The sequence below is a fragment of the Saccopteryx bilineata genome, chromosome 1 (assembly GCF_036850765.1).
Source record: "Saccopteryx bilineata isolate mSacBil1 chromosome 1, mSacBil1_pri_phased_curated, whole genome shotgun sequence".
NCBI classification, from domain to species: domain Eukaryota; kingdom Metazoa; phylum Chordata; class Mammalia; order Chiroptera; family Emballonuridae; genus Saccopteryx; species Saccopteryx bilineata.
Window position 1 is genome coordinate 295,344,118 of NC_089490.1, and position 20,233 is coordinate 295,364,350.

At 35.4% G+C, this 20,233-nt stretch overlaps 1 pseudogene; it reads left to right on the top strand.

The window, feature by feature from the left end:
• The first annotated feature begins 315 nt into the window (after positions 1-315).
• On the top strand, positions 316-13,810 carry LOC136319523 (pre-mRNA-splicing factor SPF27 pseudogene; annotated as a pseudogene).
• Positions 13,811-20,233: the final 6,423 nt, after the last annotated feature.

A 20,233-nucleotide genomic window follows, 5' to 3' on the forward strand; every position in this document is an offset into this window, starting at 1 on the left:
TAAGACCTCCCAACAGGTGAGAATACAATTAGAAGTCTGCAGCCTGGAAGAATCCCTCACTGCACCATGCTGGGACCCTGATCTCAGATGCCCAGATTCCAAAACTGTGAGAAATAAATTTCTGTTGTTTCTAAGCCACTCAGCCTGTAGTGTTTTGCTAAAGCATCCCAAAAAAATTAAGACAGATGGCAGAGTGGGAAGCACCCAGCTTGCACACAGATGTGGCCGTAAGTTGGAATGTCTCAACAGACATGTTATTTGGGTGTCAGTGTCTGGTCCTATCTGCTGCTGATGTTCTCTCGTCACAGACAACACATGGTGGTTTCTCCTGCTGTCACACCCTACTCTGCATGTGTAGGAGGAGGGTACTCTATGGGTCAGCCTCCTATTGAAGTTCCCTGTGGTGACCGATGTATAAGTAAGGGGACCACGCAATTTATTCTCCAAGCTGGAATGTTTTTGAGAATGAAAAGGAATGCTATTGATATTTACAGTAGTACACTAATAGGTGATAAACTGGAACAGTCCAGGGAAATGAAGATATATATTCTTAAAGGCATAATTTTATTTCTTGGATTTCATTCTAGAATTTCTCAAGGAGAGAGAGAGATTTATATGCCCCACTGCACTCATGCCCTTAGGGTTTGTCTTATTCATTTGGGGCTGCTAGAACAAATTACCACAGACTGAATGGCTTAAACAACATAAACCTATTTCTCACATTTGTAGAGTCTGAGAAGTTCAAAGTCGGGGTGCCAGCATGTTCAAGTTCTGGTAAGGGACCTTTCTGGTTTGCAATGACCATCTTCTTGTTGTGTCCTCGTGTGGCAGAGAGCAGAGAAACAGGAAGCAAGCTTTCTCCTATTTCTTCTTTTAAAATCATTAATCACATCATAAAGCCTTTATCCTCCTGACTTTATTACTTCCCAAAGGTCTCATCGCCAACATAAGAACTTTGGGGTTTAGGGTTTCAACATATGGATTTTTGGAAGACACATATTTAGTCTTGTAGCATGGTTCAAAACCAGGAAAAGGTAGAACCAAAATTCAATCACTATACACATCTACATTGTTTCTCTTCATCTATTGGGTTGGGGAATAAGTTCATAGCGTTTTTATATTTTCTTTTATTTTACAACGATTTGTTTGCTGTTTGGCAAAGGGTAAACATTCATTCGATAAAACTCTTTCTGCTCTACAAAACTATGTTAATTGTATTTTTGAGTTATTTAATTTTTTATTAGTTTTGAGGCTTAGAAATGGAATACCCAGGAGGCAAAAATCAACATTTTTGGCACCTGCTCTTCTTTGCTTTTCATCGAGGTCAAAAAGCTGCCGAAGCAGCCCGGGACATTTGTGACGTGCATGGAGAACGTGTCATAGGCGAGTCTACAGCACGGAAATGGTTTGCAAAGTTCAAAAATGGCGACTTTGACATCGATGACACGTGCTGCAGCGGAAGGCCTTCTGAATTCCATGAAGAACTGGGAAATGCTCGAAAAGAATGCCATGGTCAACAAAGAGCTCTACATTGCCCAGCTACACCGCGTGAATGAGGCTATTCGACTGAAAAGACCTGATCGACATGGTCAAACCATACTCCTTCACGACAACGCCAGGCCCATGTTGCACAAGTCGTCAAAGCCACACTCCAAGAGCTCGAATGGGAGGTCCTTCAGCATCTGCCGTATTCTCCGGACCTTGCACCGACCGATTACCATCTTTTCCACTCCCTGTCAAACCATATGAAGGGCGTTACCTTCGATAACAAAGAGGTCCTTAAAAATTGGCTCAACAAATTCTTTGACACCAGACCAGGCGATTTTTGGCGGAACGGCATCAACAAATTGGTCGAGAGGTGGGAAGAGGTTGTAAACAGCAACAGCGAATATATAATTGATTAACTTATTGATATAATTATTGTTTTTTGATTAAATAAAAGTCTTCGGTAAAAACGCTACGAACTTATTCCCCAACCCAATACTTTCTGATTCTGATTCTTTTCCTCATTTTAGTCATCAACTGGTTACATGATTTTTACTGGAGGAGAAATATGATTATATCTTGGAGAAGCCATATTGCATAGAAGTGAATAGCATGTTCTCTGTAGCGGAACAGCCTGAATTAAAATATCATCTCCACTATTTACCAGTTACACATAACTTCATTCAAATTACCTATCCTCTCAGTGCCTCAGTTTCTTCATCTATAAAATCACAGTAAAATCACAGCACTTACTTCACAGGACTTCAACACGCTAACACATGAAAAGTACTCACCACAGTTCATTTCACCCGGTGTGGAGCATTACAATTTTAATATGTCTGACTATGCATCCACCCTGGTCTGTGATTTTCTCAGGTCTGAGTCCTCAAGGCCCTGGCTCGTGCTCTTCCAATCCAAAGACTCATGGGAAAACTCAAAGAAAAGTTTTATATCTTAATCCTCTAGTTTTTACATACAAGTATACTTTGGGTTACAAACTATTGTTTTGGAAATTAAAATTTAAAACTCTATTTTGAAAGTTAAAGTAAGAATTGATCACTTTTGTATGATACTTCCTTAAGATATCCACCTTGTAGCTTGGTCTTAATGGTGGAAGAGAACTAGGAATTAAAATACAGGTATCAAGAATTGAAAAAGATAAATTATATTTATATTTAAAAGTATAAATATTATTCTAGGCCTGACCTGTGGTGGCGCAGTGGATAAAGCGTCAACCTAGAACACAGGTTGTCGGTTCAAAACCCTGGTCAAGGCACATATGGGAGTTGATCCTTCCTGCTCCTCCCTTCTCTCTCTCACTCCCTCTCTCTCTCACTCTTGCTCTCTGTCTCTCCTTTCTCTCTAAAAATGAATAAATAAAATCTAAAAAAATATTATTCTATTAAACATAAATATAATTTTGAAAAATGTGATTACATACTCAGAGGAAACTATTCTGTCATTTTACTCAATCTATTAATTTATATAAAATTTATCATAATTATCACATTATGACAGTAGAATTTACTTACCAATTTTTGAACATGTATTTCTCTGACATAATTTTTATATGAATAAAAAACCTTATACAAAAATTGTACATGACTGTCTTTAGCATAAATTTTTAGAGATAAATTTGCTGTAATGAAGAGTATTTTCCATATTTTGACATCATGTACACATACTAGATATTTGGTTGATCTTTAGTTACGATGACATTGCATAAATAGTTTTTAAGTTATAGTCCACTGTGTGGAAAGGAGCTTTCTGGGTGGCTGGAAATCTGGAACACTTAACCCACCTTAGCTTTGTTAATGCTAAGTCTGACTTAAAAACCAGGAATGCTTTAAATGTCTACAAATAATCTTTGTAAGAGTATATATTATTTGTGACTCTAAAGTCTTCATGAATTTTAATGCAAGCCAAAAATATAAAACAGAGTTGGAAATTTTTTTTCTTTAAAGAGATATATAATATATATTGTAGGCAGGCCATTTAGTCTCAATTGCCGTTTCTCAGCTTTGAAAGCAGTCACAGGCAATATGTCAATGAATGAGAGTGGTTGTGTTCCAATAAATCTTTATTTATAATACAGACAGTGGTTCAGATTAGTCTGCAACTACAGTTTGCCTACACCTTGTATGAAAGAATTATGCATTAAATAAATAGACTTTCCCAACAAGGAAGGATCTAACTCTTCATGAATTGCACTATAAGTGGCTGTGTACTCTTGTTAGAAACCTAGGAACCAAGAAGAGCTGAGTTAAATTACACTCTGTTTTTCCCACATCATTTGGCTCCTCTCTTCTGACAAATATTGGACTTTGGTTCCACAATGGTTATGTTTTTGTGTATATGACTGCGGGTTTGTTTGTATTTAAGAGAGGGGATTCTTGTCCTTTGAGGCAATGAATAATCTTAAACAACAAAATATATTTCTGTAAGTGTTGTATCAGCTAATAAAATCATTGCCATTATGGAAAATTCGCCTTTCCTAGATAACAAAAATATGGCACAGCATATCAATCTGTTTTATTTTAACCAGTTTGATAGAATTTTTTTAAAAGACAACTTTATTTTTTGCTTTAATTTGTATTTTACATATTTTCTTTTTTATTAATTTTATGGGGTGACATTAATAAATCAGGGTACATATGTTCAGAGAAAACATCTCCAGGTTATTTTGACATTTAATTATTATGGTTGAAGCCTTTCTTTCTTAAAATATAAGAACTTACAATAAGAACAAAGTCTCAGACAAGTTTATTCTACCTGGGCCATAGTATTTTTATTTTCAATTTTTCCATTGATTTGAAAGAGAAAGAGAGAAGCATCAACTCATTGTTTCACTTAGTTGTTTCATTTGTTCCATTTAATTGTGCACTCATTGATTGCTTCTTGTATGTGCCCTGACTGGGAGTCAAACTCTCAACATGAGTCAACCAGCCAGGGATACACTGGGCCATAGTTTTAACTTGTTTTATTGACACCACCAATAAAGAGTACCTGACATCTGTCACATTTTTGTAGGCCATGGAGGAGACAGTTAAGACTTTTAGTGAAGGGAAATTCACTGAGCTCCATCAACAACCTGTTTATTTTATGCTCCATCTGCTAGTAGGCCAGATATAAGATACTAGGTGAGCCCAGGTCCTCTTCAGATGTCTCCTTACTTCTACGCAACTCTAGCTTCCTACTTGAGGTCTTTCCTCTTGCAGCTGAACAGTGAGAGCAATTGGATCTATGCTACACCCAGACACAGTGACTAGGTCACCTGGTAGTCAGTGTAGTAATGCTCTCCTTCCTACCCTCTCACCCTAATAAAATTAGGAATCCTCCCACCCCAACCCAGAATTAGAGAATCAGAGATTTCCCTCCCTGATCCAATGTTAGCACATAATCTATTGCCTCTACACCAATTTTTTTCTAGGTCATCTGTGTGAAGAAAGTATACATTCATTTTGTGTGTAAGTGTCGAGAGATTAATTCAAGATTAGATATTTTTACTTGTAAGAAATATTTACTCTATATATTCACATATTTTAAACATAATTTGTTTTAATTTATTTAAGAGAGGAATGTTACAAATGTGTTTTCTCTTCCAACATTATTGTTTAACTTTCAAGTGCCCATTGTTATTTTGGACAGTAAATTTATAATAATTTGCATATGTTACCAAATTGATTTTATTAAATCACATACACATGACCTTACACAAAATAAATACATTATATTTTATGTTTTAATAATTTTTGTGTGCATGCCAAAGAAATAGAGACATAGGGTGCATTAATTAGCTTTAAAGATTTTATTCCAAACATAAGAACATGGGATAGCAAAAAAGATTGTGCCAAATCCACTGAGTTTCCTATAAAATATTGATAAGTGATGCACATAGCTTTGATTGAGTAAGAGAAGATTATTCATTCATTCATAAATGAAGATTTTCTTTAAACTACTATTCCAGTACACTCCTGCTTTGGCCATCATCTTCTCAAAGTTTTGTTTACTAATTACTCATATTTAAAGCATCTTCTTTGTCCTGTTTTACTTTATAGCTCTTATCACCCATTGGTATTATACTTTTTTCTATTATTGCTATTTCAATTTACTAAAGCTTAAGATTTTTGAAGGCAAGAAATACCACCTTCTTTGTTTACGACTCTATCCCTACTACTTAGTAAATTTAATACTGGAAATATAGTAGGCCCCTATTAATTTTTGATAAATATATTAATGCTTAATTAGGAAAGAAGCCAAGGTCAATATTTAGATTGTTACTAATAATGCTTTACAATTGTAAACATCTAAGAGATTCAAAGGGATTTTACCTATATCAGTTTAATTACCTCTGATAAGAACTTTTTCAGAAAAAAACAGCTCTTTTGTGCACATTTCGCTTATAAAGTATCTACAACTTGTAGAGTTTGTGTGACTTCTCTAAGTCAACCAACTTAGTTATAGGAGGAACCATGATCTTTCCAGCTTTTTTTCAGACTTTAAGATTGGTTTTGGTGTTATTACTCTTTTAAGAATTAGTCTTCTCTGTTTATAATGTTATGGTAACTAGCCCATTATATCATGACCACATAATTCTCATACCTTGAGGTCATGGACACTATTAACTGATGAATTTCCTTTGATACTAAAACAAAGGTTGACACATGAAGAAGTAAGGGAAGAATGAAATAGGTCAAGTATTGAGTGTGTTTGTTGAATATAACACAAACACAAACTCAAACACATACACACACAAACACATACCCTACATATGTACATACAGGCTGCATCATTAGTATTTTAAAGAGAACATGTCACTAGATAATAATTCATTACCAGCTATTCTGCAATCGATTCTGGTGAAAACCCACTGAGAACCCTTGCATTTTCATCATCCTAAAGTCTAATTTTTTTCTTTTCATTTCAATTTATCACTTCTTATCTCACACTGAAAAAGCTTTTCTATTTGTATGATTCAAGAACTAATCTCCTAACCTCCTATTCTTGTCCATCAAATTTATCTGAACTAATTAGCATGAAAAAAATATGTGATCATCTAAGGAGATTTTTGTTTCCTGCCTTTACTAGAAAACAAAGACTATGGTGGTTGGATTACTTCAGTGAATGGCAATAGGTAACCCCTCTTTCTAAAGCTGCTTAAATGCCCAAGGTTGTTTCAGCTATTCACCAAATATTTATATCATGCGTGTTAACCAGTGACAGTACAAAACAACAAAAGAATAACTGAATTTCTCATTCAACTCAGCTCTATTATATACAACGCAGAGATGTGCTCTTCACACTAAAACAGACAATGAATACACATCGTATGACACACAAGGCTTAAAAATAGAGATGTGTGGGCAGCTACGTATCTGCTGTGACAGAGATGTGATCTACTAATTATCTGCAACACGCTTTGGGTCCCCTGACTGCTACCCCAGTCTTTTTACAATTCACCAGAGGGTAATTTTGGCAGGTTGTCAGCAGGCAAACAGGGAAATGAGTTGGAAAACATTAATAAAGGTTGAAAACAACAGCTTTTCATGCTTTGAGCTCATCATTCAAGTATAACAAAAATTTTAAGATGAGGAACAGGGACAGTAAGGCTGAGAATACAAGAAAGCAGAAAGCAAACACTTAAATGACTGTAAAGTTATATTTGTGAACCTCTTCTCAAATATATCTGTTATATTTTTTTTCTTGAAGTTGTCTTATTTTTGTTTTCTCTTCCAGAAATTGAACCAATGAAGTGGCACACTCCATAATAGTGAAACAGTTCCGTTTCCATTCTAAATACAGCAAAATCTTTGTCCATTTTAACATAAAAATAACAACATACTATTAAGTTTACGACAAGAACTAAATTGTGATAACTATAAAGATACACAGAAAAACAGAACCAGAGCATAACATAGAAAATAGCTTTTCTATGATTAACAAGAATAATTCCAGTAACAAGATAGAATTCTTAATGTTACTTGGTTTCCTTCATTTACTAATGTCTATTTCCAGAATTAGTACAGCATTTATATGCAAACTATGTGAACACTGTGTTCCATATATTTAAACTATATATTAACTCCATGGAACACCAACTTTAAGGAGTTATGAAAGTTAAATGCAATGAAGGCTATGTGGTATTCTCAGCTTGAAAGTGTATGCCACTCACGCTGTAATAGAAAGAACAGGACAGGGTAAAATAATAAAGTTTCAACTTTTATCTTTCCTATTTACCAACCATGTGACTTTGGGTGTTTTAACTTTTAGGAACTTCAATTTAGTTGTCTGTAAAATAGGACATACAATGTCTTCCTTAGAAAGTTGTCACCTGAAGTAAATATAGATATGCCGGTGCTGAGCACAACCAAAGCGCTCACTTCATAGTGTGTTTAGTAGAATTTAGGTGTAAATATAAAAATTAAAAATTAAAAGAATATTGTATAAGGGATATAGTAATTTATAATGCAGTATTAAAATATGCAATTCATTGAAATGAGACTTTTATTCTCTATGGTAAAATGAAAAATTGATTTTAATGCACTTATGGAGTCATAAAGTTAATTTAATAGAAATATGTAAAAAATAATATAACAAATGCCTTTTTAACCCTGTTACATGTAGTTCAAATAGAATTTTCTATAAAACATTAACTTGACCCTTTCTATGTAGCCCATCACTAATCTTGTTTCCTTCCTCATTCTAGTAATTAACCAGAACTGAATACTTCCTTTCTACTTTTAGTATTTTTACATATATGTGCTTTCACAAAAGGTAAATTTTTTCAAGTATAATTCTAAGACCTACTTATTTATGGTGTCCAACATTCTACCCTTGTGATCTTTATATATACACAGAGATCTAGTTCATTTTTTAAAAAACTAAAACAGCATTCTGTTACATATATATATAGTATATTTAGTTATATATATATATTAGTTATATATATATATATATATATATATTAGTTATATATATATACCGGAATATTCTGTCCATTTTTATCACAAGTTTCGGCACCTAAGCACATGTTTATTTGGTGCATGTGTGCCTCTCTATTTTTATCACTTAATGTATACATACTGACGTAGCAAATTAACTAAAATAAAGTTGATTCACGTCAGCCTTATGTGTGAAGCGATAGTGTACCCATGGCTACTGATAAAGTTCATTTACACCACTGTATTTTGGGGACTCATCAAAATATTGCAGAACTAGGCTGGGAAATTCTGTCGCATCCACCATATTCCCCAGACTTAGCACCCTCCGACTATCACTTGTTTTTGTGTTTACAAAATTTTTTGAAGGGCAAAAAATTCAAAAATGAAGATATCAAACAAGCACTGGTTCAATTTTTCACATCAAAAGATAAAACATTTTTCAAAAATGGGATATACAAATTGCTCTCACGCTGGCAAGAAATCATTAATAATAATGGCAATTATATTATTTAATAAAGTTTATTGACGGTAAGAAAAATTTGTATTTTGTTTTATTCCAAAAATGGACAGAACTTTCCAGTAGACCTTATAGTATATATAGTGTGTGTATGTATGTGTGTGTGTGTATATATATATATATATATATATATATATATATATAATATTATTTTTCTTTTCATGAATGCTTAAATTCCTTTAAATATTCTGTTTTAAACAATGCGGTTAGTGATGATCCTTATACATATCTCTTTGGACACACGTATAAGAACATTATCAAGCTATGTACTCAGCAGTGCAATTTCTGAGGTGTCTTCAAATTTTAAATGAATAGATATCTTAGAGGTCTTCTGACACTTTGAATTCATTTTTCTGAGGCACAATTAAACCAATAAGTGGGAAGGTTAAAAGTAGATTTCCAGCCTTCTGGATTTTGTTTCTGTGCTCTTGACATTGTATCACTAATATTCATCTATCTATGTCTTTTTATTTGCTACAGAGGTACATTTATTCTCAATGTGACCCATGAAAGTACCCCCCTTATATCTAGCTGAATGATACCATAATGTCATTAACTAAGCATTTGCATGAGGTTGCCAGGCCTATGTCCTTCAGTTGTGTTCAATACTCTGTGGTCACTGTACAACTCACATAACTTTCATTTCTCCACCTCCTCCTTAGACTTTCTCTGGCCCAACAAGCTTCCCACTTAACATCTCTAGCTGGCTTTCTCACAGGCATATCAGGGTTAGTGTGTCCAGCATTAAACTCTCATTTTCTTCTACCCTCTCTGCTCTCCCCCATCCTTTTCTACTTTAATAAATAACATCTCAAGAAGAAACACCCAATAGCTCAAGACAAAAGCCTGAGAGTAATTATTCGTGACACATGTTCTCTAATTCCCATTATGAAACATTTTCTCAAGTCATATATAGTCTGTTACCACAAGCTTATTCCAGGTCTGAATGCCTGGCCTGATGCTATAGTTTTCTAGTTATGTTTTCCAGTTGCCTACCATTCTCTGCATAGTAGTTAGAATTTATTTTTTAATGCAAAATGGAATATATCACCACTTGATTTAAGCTCACAAAAGCCTCTTATTGCTCTTAGAATAAGATTCAAATTCCCTACCAACCTCCATCTAGTCCCCTGTGTGCCATTCTTACCTTCATTGGCTGTGCTCCTGAGACACTGACCTTTTTTTCAGTTCCTTACTTATACCAGGTTCTTTCCTATTTCAGGGCCTTTGCACATACTCTCTCTTCATTCAGATCATTCACTCTTCCTACAACACTAATCGTAGCAGGCTCATTCTCATCCTTCAGCTATCAGACAAAATATAAGTTCCTCCAAGAGGTCTCCATCGCCTATGTACTTTCACTGTCACCAGTAAGTCTCCTTTGTAGCACTCTATTATATTGCTACGGCATAACAAAATATCCCAAACTGGTGGCTTACACAACAGAAATTTATTGCCCCACAGTACTACTGAAGGCTAGAAGTCTGAGATCAACCTGTCAGCAGGGTGGATCTTTCTGAGATCTGTGGAAGAATCTGGTCCATGCCTCTCTTCCAGCTTCTGGTGGTTTGCTAGCAATCTTTGTTATTTCTGGCTTACTAAAACATCACCTGATATCTGCCTTTATCTTCACATGGTGTTCTCCCTTTGCTTGTGTTGATACCCAAATTTCCCCTTTTAGAAGAACAGCAGTTATATTGAATTAGGGGCTCATCCTACTCCACTGTGCCCTCATCTTAAATTAGCTAATTACATCTTCAAAAACCTATTTCCAAATAAGATCACATTATGAGGTACTGTAGTTTAGGACATGAGCATATGTATTTGGGGAAGATATGATTCAATTTATGACAATCACTTTTTAAAATGTGTAAATAAATACATATTTGTTCATTTGTTTAATACAGTAGAGGTCTGTTTTTCCTTATTATTATTAAATTTATTTTTTTTACATCTATAACCCAATGTCCTTGAAAGGCTTATTTCCTGTTAGTTAATTTTTATTGTTTTTCTACACATGTAATTACATGATTTATTAAGTCTATTATTAACCTGAATTTTGTGATTTTGCTTTTGCTATGCCCAATTTTAGCATAATTTTACCCAATGCCATCCTAGGGCAAAGTTTTCAAAATGCAAACCATATGTCAAAATAAGACAAACATAAATCCAGTCTTGCTTTATAACATCCTAAATAATTCAAACCAAAATACATATGCTTTTAGAAAGGAGATGGAAGAATTACCATAGTTCACTTAGTAATTTTTCAACTGACTTTCAGTTTACTTTAGCTCTGAGGAATGAGGTCTAGGAATAATATAAAATGTATAAAATGTAACCCCACTATATTTTATGCTAGACAAGAAAACTTGACAGCACTCACCTATACAATTCAATATAGTACTGCCTTATAGTCTTTTATCTGTGGAAACATAGCCTTTCCTTCTTTTTATGTCTATTTCACTCTGTAACCAGAGCCCTGAATTCCATTAGAGCCTACTTTCCAAATAAAGTAAATCCTACATTTATTCTATTGTTCCTTAGTCTTCTTTCACTTGCCCTTTTCACCAGTTCCGTCTCCTATGCTGTCAAAAAAAACATGAGTCTCCCATTTTAAGGATGCTTGTTTTAAATCTCCAGCTCTATTATTGGATCTGGTCACTCAAGCCAACCTCCCTGATAGTCCCTTCAGGAGCTTTATATCACTCCTGTCACTTCTGCTGGATGAATTGCCCCAAAATGCCATTTTCATTATTCTACTTCCCTGATTTAAACCTATATTGGTACCATAGCACTTGTCAGATCAAGTTTAAGATTCTAAGTCTCCATTAATTAGCCTTAGCTTGCTCATCCTTTTTTTTTAACTTCCACTGTGATTTCTCAAACTGAAGCCATCTGCTTGATTCTCCCAACAACTCTTATCAGTTTCAACTCTCTTCTTTTTATTTATGTTGCTTTTCCAAGTGAGAAAGACCTGCCTATTTCTTTCTGAAAAATACCAGCTCTATCCGGTCATGAAGTTTCAGCTACAGGAAGTTTTCACGAAGTTGACTTTTCTAGTCTATACAGTTTTCTCTGTCTAAACTTCTACATCAATTTTTGTTAGGAAGCAACATGAGTTAAGATACATTTTTAGTTAGATGAGTGAACATTAAACTTTTGGTTCATCTGTGCTTTTTGGCATTCTTCAAAACTCCGTAAGTAGATAACTATCTTTGGCACCATTCACAATTAATCCTGAACTACACAGAATCAATTAAGGTAAATCTTTAAACAACAGTGAGTTTATATCATGTATAAACTACTTTTTTATACTTTTAATTGTTCTATACTCTTATTATTTTAATGCCTAAATACTTTCTACACACCAGCTTTTACATATAAATTAGGTATAAGTGCAAGATTTCATAAGAAATACACCGCTTCTGCAATAATCCTATTATAGCCCTTAGAAGAAAGCCTTTGAAAACACATGTCAGAGGAAATCAAAGAAATTGTAAAGCTATAGAGAGTCCATGGAAGAAATATTGAATTTTCTCTCATCCTGAATGAAGTTCCTCTGATAACTATTTTGATTTTGTACCTAGCTACTTTATTTTTTTAAGAATACATAACATTATTAAAGAATTATTATGCTCCTGCCTCACAATTCTTTAACTTCAATCTTACCTTATTATACTGACATGGGGAAAAGGGGAAGCAAAAATATAAAAAGCATATTAATAGACCATAGTGTTCATTTAGAATGCATTTCCTAAAAAAAGCCAAGACTGTTCTCGGCCATACAGAGAACATATTCATCTATAACAGGTGAAGTGGAAAGACATCAAAAGCAGGGCATGGATTCCACAATATTAATTTTATGTGATATATTTTAACAGCTATAAGTGTCAACTTTTATAAACTGATCGATTGCTCACGTCTGTTTCCTATACTAGATTATCACCACATCTCCAAAGTCAGTGACCACACCTACCTCATTCACTAGTGAATCCCACGTCCGGCCCCAGGCTGCCGACGCTGTAGTCACTAGCCACATGCGGCTACCACGCACTTGAAACGCAGCTAGTCCAAATTGATTAGCACTGTAAGTATAAAACACAGACTGATTTTTTAAGGCTTAGTAAAAAAACAAAACAAAAAAAAACCACTACAACTTCAAATTTTATGTCCAAATAACAATATTATACATATATTATGTTAAATAAAATTCACAAGAACGAAATTTACCTATGAAACGACAAAATTTTAAGTTACAAAGCAGGTGTCATGACACGGGCCTGAGCCTGCACAGACTCAGAAAACCTGGGCTAGCTTAAGGTGGCAGCGGGGTTTGGTGGCTGCAGGGGTCATAGAGGGGCCGGTCCTCCGACCAAAGTACTATAAAGTGCCTGGTTCTGAAGCGGCTGCGGGGTTGGTGGACATGAAAACTCAGTAGTGCCGACCTACCAAGAACTACCTGAGCCACTCACAGCCCTAGATTAGAACCTGGCATAATGAGAATTGGATTTGAGAGACTGGCTGTTCGACAACAGATTGAATTGTTCAGTATGAAACGATAAGAACTCCAGCCCCTTCCTAGAGTCAGAAAATTGACATTACTGCGTGACGAGACTCAACAACTCTATGGCCCAGATAAAGCATCAAGTAGTTCGAACTGAGAATCTAGAAGGAATGCCACAGCGTGGATGCAATGCCTTGGGAAGTATAATATAATCTAGTTTATGTGACTGAACGTGCACAGAAAGCTCCAGAAGTTACGGAAACATATTCAAGATTTAAACTAGCAAAGAACATATAACTCAAAGACATATCTAAATAACGAGAAATAGAATCAAATTGGGTCATAGAAGATCAGGCACCATAACTATGAAGGACAACAGAATCTCACGGAAATCATCAGTGGTTAAGTTTTTAGAAACCATACAAAGTAGACTGATGTATTCTATTTGTACAATAGCAAAATAAAAAATTTCAACTTGGTGGTAAAAAATAAAATTGTACATGTGACTTGCATTCTGTTTCTATTGAACATTGCTAATCTAGATCATTCTAAATGCAATAAAAACCCGCATATAAATAAGTGAACAAGCTCCAAAATATGTTAAAAATACATGGGCTTTTATGCAATTATTTATTGTTACTTATATTATTTAAAAGTATATTGTTTAACTCTAGGAAATTTCTTGGAGAATTATTTTTTTCTCCTATGCTCAAAAAGGCTTTTTTTTTATAGCCCTACTAACATTCACATTATTTATACAATGCAGCACAAATAAATTTTAGTTTATTCGTGGACTGTCTACATGACACATAAAAACATACCTTTTAAAAGAAAATCAAAATTTCCATTATTTTCACATAAACCAAATGATATATTTCATACTTTATTTAAAACTACATTACCATTTCCTTTGAATTGACTGAACGTTTTGACATTGTAAATCTTTTTGATGCTATCTACTATCCTATTAACAAAACCTATTTTACCAATATTCTCTGAAAAAAAGGTATATGTCAGTATACCCCCAGCAAAAATATTCTGCCTCCACTCTGTTTTACAAATGGCTAGCTCCCTGATACACAAGTTCTGTTACCAAGAACCAGCCTATGCATTAAGTTAGTACTTACAGGCAAGACCAAAGCTCTCTTGAGTTAACTATAAGCATTTAATAGTGCTTGGGAACATCCAGTCGAAAGACAATTAAATTAAGAATTACACTTAGAGCATGTTTTTGGGAGCACCATGTTACCATCTGCTTCTCCTGTACCTGCAGCATCTGTGGTCTATAAAATTGAGATAGTAATTTCAATGACAAGAAATGATCCTGACACAATACAAAAACAAGATGAGCTTTCCAACAGCACAAGGAAATATAGAACTCTTAAGCAGCATTTATTTCTTCCAGGAAATTTTAGAGCCAGCCTATGAAATCCAGCCCAGCCCTCTTATTTTACAAATGACTCAACAGATGCCTTGAGAGGTTATGTGACTGTTCATCGTTCAGAGCGAGATTACTGTGATCCTCATCCAATTCTCTTCCCATTATAGCACACAATCCTTCCTTCGCTCTGAATTCATTTCATAAGACATATCCATATTGACTGACTGAACTGGATTTCAAACAGCCATCGAACTTTCTTAAACTTGGCATATAAGAGAAATAATCAGTAGGACAAAGCAAAATTGCTAAAATTCAATGAGAGTAGTGAAATAAATTATCACAGCTAGAGATATTAATGAAACACTTTTTGGCCCTGGCCGGTTGGCTCAGTGGTAGAGCGTCAGCCTGGCGTGCAGAAGTCCTGGGTTCGATTCCTGGCCAGAGCACACAGGAGAAGCACCCATCTGCTTCTCCACCCCTCCCCCTCTCCTTCCTCTCTGTCTCTTTCTTCCCCTCCTGCAGCCAGGGTTCCATTGGAGCAAAGATGGCCAGGGCACTGGAGATGGCTCAATGGCCTCTGCTTCAGGCGCTAGAGTGGCTCTGGTAGCAACAGAGCAACGCCCTGGATGGGAAGAGCATCGCCCCCTGGTGGGCGTGCCGGGTGGATCCCGGTCGGGCGCATGCAGGAGTCTGTCTGACTGCCTCCCCGTTTCCAGCTTCAGAAAAAAAATAAAAAAAAATAAAAAAAATTAAAAATATATATATATATATATAAATGAAACACTTTTTAAGTGTAACTGTGATATCATTTTAATTTTTTTACACTTCTGTGTTTGCATGTCTCCTTCTGTATTTGTGAATGTATTTGTCCTAATTACAAACTGAAATCATATAAAAGGAATCATCCTGAATCCTTACATTGTTTTCTCCTCTAAATGCCTTAGAATCATTATTTCTATCAATTGTTTGTCATATGGCTATTTTATATGATTTTTAGTAATTCAGACATTCACCTTTAAGTAGATCATGATGACAAGTGTTTTGAGAACAGCAATTATGCTTTATACATCATTAAGTTCTAATAGATTCTCATCAGAAGTCTAATACTCAGTGAATACTTTCTATATATTAGACAATCAATAGATGCACATTGATTGGCTGTTGTGGGTTGTTTCCCTTCACTGGGTTTTTGAGAAGGAAGTTAATATGTTCCAGATGTTGAAGGAAAGGCGTGTGTGTTGAAGGGATTAGTGATTGGCAATACTTATTATTTATTATGTGTTATAGGAATCCTTGACCAAATACAGAAGTGAAGGGGCAGGTTCCACAGCTCTCCACACCTGGATTCTGTAATGGTTACACAAACTCTGGGGCCTCACATCTCTGCCCTATTTTTCGGGATTATAGGTCATTGCACTTTACAGACAACGTCATCTTTACCTTTATGGTATCCTTTGACCGTTGAAAAGGGGCTAATGCTTAGCCCATTTCCTTTTATTGCCACAGGGAAAAATATAAGCAAAGAGAGTCTGAATCATTTATACAGAGCTGCACCATAAGGCAATGAAAGAGGCAGGTGCAGGTCTCAGATGGTTGTCTAAGTCCAAATTCCACGCTCTATCTGCTAGATAATCCTGCCTTTCCTCTCAATAGAATATTTCCCTAGATAGTTCCTGAAACATTTATAGCAGAAGCCTGCAGGATGACTGTTATAGAAGTTTGTGGAAAACTTCCAGGCATCTAAAAATGTAAGAATCAGCCACGTTTCACTTTGGATATTCACATTTGAGAAGTGATGTGTTGTTGTTTTTTCCTCCCCTCAAATATTCAAAAGTTTGATCTTAGGCAAAAGTTTTACTATTCCTCCCTAAACCAGAGGAATGAAAACAGCCATAAATTTTCATCAGTTTGCTGTAGGCAGAAATTTGCCAGTTTGCAGAAAAATGGCTTAAAAATCAAGCTGAGATGAAATACGTGAACTTCTGGTGTGAACCTATGAAAGTAATACTTTTCTTTATCAGCTGATATGAAAATTTGCTCAACCTAACATTACTTTGGTATAAAAATGACTTTTCTGTCTATAACATCACAAAACTGTTTTGATTGTTCAGAACATGCTCCTAAAAGGATTCTCCTCCCCTTAATTTTAACATATGCCATCATTTTCTTTTTATTCTTTATTCCCATATGTAACAGATATTTGCTGTAACTAACTGCCTTTAACCTCCACTCTTGTGGGAAGAGTAGAAAATGAGCTAAAACTGGAGAACTTTTTTTTTTCTCGGGGAATCAAAAATCTACCAAGGCCAAACACTTGCCTCTTTCCTCGCTGGAAACTCTGACCACATTGAACGCAGTCGAGCCCTCAGACGGTTTCGCCCTAAAACCTACAGATGGAGTTTGCATTTCCCTGAATCATCATGTAACAACAACAGAGTACTGTTTAGGCCAGTTGGATCTCAGCTACAATCTCTATAGGCAAAACGTTTAAGCAGTGATATGCTTTCCCCACTAATGGGACCAGAAGAACTCACTTGATGACACTTCATCCTACTATTTCTTCATCACATCCAATTGGTGAGTCAGTTTTACCTTTATGATCTGCATCTACTCAAACCTATTTCTCAAAGACATTTTTCATTTCAGACCAACAAATACTTCTGGAGGAATTACTCACTTGAAAGCTGCTATTATAGATGCTGTAAAATATTTATACTGATAATGACATTAGTAATATAAGCATAAATTTATAAATCCATCCAATCACAGGTATCAATTTGTTCAATAAATTATTTAGCATAAGATATGTGCTTCCTGTCTGACAGACTTTGAAGCATGTGATAATACTTTCACTAGTATTCTCCTGCAAATAATTTTGTGAGCTTCCTTAGTTATCAGAATTTGAAGTCAATAAAAAGAGTAAACAGTTGGACATGTCAGAATATTGAAGCAAGTGGAGGTTTTGACTTCCATTACTTTTTACTTCCTACATATCTCTATTTCACTTTTTTTTAAAATTTTAATGGTGTGACATTGATCAACCAGGGAACATATTGTAAGTTCAGAGAAAACATCTCCGGGTTATTTTGACATTTGATTATGTTGCATACCCATTACCCAAAGTTAGATTATTTTCCGTCACCTTCTAACTGGTTTTCTTTGTGCCCCTCACCCCCACCCCTTCCCTCTCTGTCCCCCCTACCCCCCATAACCACCACACTCTTGTCCATGTCCCAGAGTCTCATTTTTTTTAATTTTTTTTTTTACAGAGATAGAGAGAGTCAGAGAGAGGGATAGATAGGGACAGACAGATGGGAACAGAGGAGAGATGAGAAGCATGAATTATCAGTTTTTCATTGTGACACCTTAGTTGTTCATTGATTGCTTTCTCATATGTGCCTTGACCATGGGCCTTCAGCAGACCAAGTAACCCCTTGCTCGAGCCAGTGACATTGAGTCCAAGCTGGTGAGCTTTTTCTCAAATCAGATGAGCCCACGCTCAAGCTGGCGACCTCTGGGTCTCGAACCTGGGTCCTCCACATCCCAGTCCGACGCTCTATGCACTGCACCACCGCCTGGTCAGGCCAGAGTCTCATTTTTATGTCCTACCTATGTATGTAATCATATAGTTCTTAGTTTATTTCACTTTTTTTTAAGTGAGAGGAGAGGAGATAGTGAGACAGACTCAAGATATATGTCTTGACTGGGATCCAACCCAGCAATTCTGCCTGGGGCCAATGCTTGAATCAATTGAACTATTTTTAGTGTCTGAGGCCAGATGCTCATACCAACCAATGCTATCCTCAGTGCCCAAGCCAATGCTCAAATCATTCAAGCCACTGGCTGCAGGGAGGGGAAGAGAGAGAGAAGAGAGAGAAAGAGGGCGAGAGGAGCAGAGGGTTACTTCTTGTGTGTACCCTACCAGGGTTTGAACCTAGAACAGCTGCACTCCAGGCTGACACTCTATCCACTGAGTCAGTTAGCCATGGCTACTTCATGTTCTAACATAGATCCTTGTTCAGCTGTACTTTACTGTGAGGAGGTCATGTGTTTTAAGTTCTTTTTTAGTAGCTGTGGAAAAATTGTACATATGTACATTATCTTATTGTCTAAATGTTCCTGTTTATATTAAGTAAAAAAAAAGAATTGAAAGGTTGCTGGATGGATAAAGAGCACATGTTATTATTATTAGTGACTGAAGGAAAGTCAATTGATGTATTCTAGAAACAAGAAATATACATGGCCTTCTTAGTATTACAAAGCAGTCTAGATTTAGGATACAGCTTCCTTAAACTTCACAAATTAACTTCTGCTTTCATTCAACATCAGTATGTACTGAACATCCTCTTAGAAGTAGATGCAAAAGTTATCTCATTTATAACTTATTTGAGATGATCATTTCATATCTTTTTCTTTTTCTTACTTTTATTATTTCAAATCTTTCTATTTTTATCTGACTTTCTCCAATATATATAATACCTTATATACCTTATACATAAAGTACATTTTAAATGATTTTAGAGGGAGATTCATAGGGCATAAAGGACCTTTGTAACCAAAGTCAATTTTATCCTGAGTGAAATTCACATGTCTTTCTTTTTAAGTTATTTCAGAGAAGACAATAAACCTCATCAATACAGTACAATTGATTCCACTTGCCTGTTATTATTTTATAGAAATGGCCTTCTCCAAAGAAGTGATCAGATTGACCATAAAGAAACCCACATTGACATTAATACAGTGTGGAACAAACATAGGTTTACAGTTGTGAGTATGCAGAACACAGACTTTATTGTTATGTTGTTATTTATTAATTACTGTATTATTATCCTTAAGAAAAACTGTAAACCTACTCTGCTCCACCCTCTATTGGCATTAGTATAGTGGACAATAATTCAGTCTACTCTTTTTCAGTTGGATAGACACAGACTTAGAGAAGAGACAAATATTTTCTATTAATTGTATGACAAGTTAATTTCCTTTTAATTCTTAATGAAGAGAATGGATCATTATGAATGGAATTCCCATTATCAGTCATGTTCTTTACTGGTTCTCAATGCAACCTTTGCTAGATTTGAAGTGAGTACATATGAGTCAAATGTACTCCTTTGATTTGTTGAGTTGTGCCAACTTATGCTCTTCTCATAGGGATACGGACAGGATCATATATGAAACTGAAAAACCCATTTTTGGACTTTTAGCTTAAAGTCATTGGTAGAAGCCACCCTGAGTGAAATAGTCTCTATCTCATTTTCACAGGGTCCTACCTAGCTCATGCTTAACCTTCAATGGTGAAGGAAGTTGCCAATTATAAAACATATGCATATCCATTAGAAAGATAGAAATTAAGGAAGAGGGAACAGGCCCACTCTCTAAGAGTACTCTGAGCAGTAGAAGAAAAAATA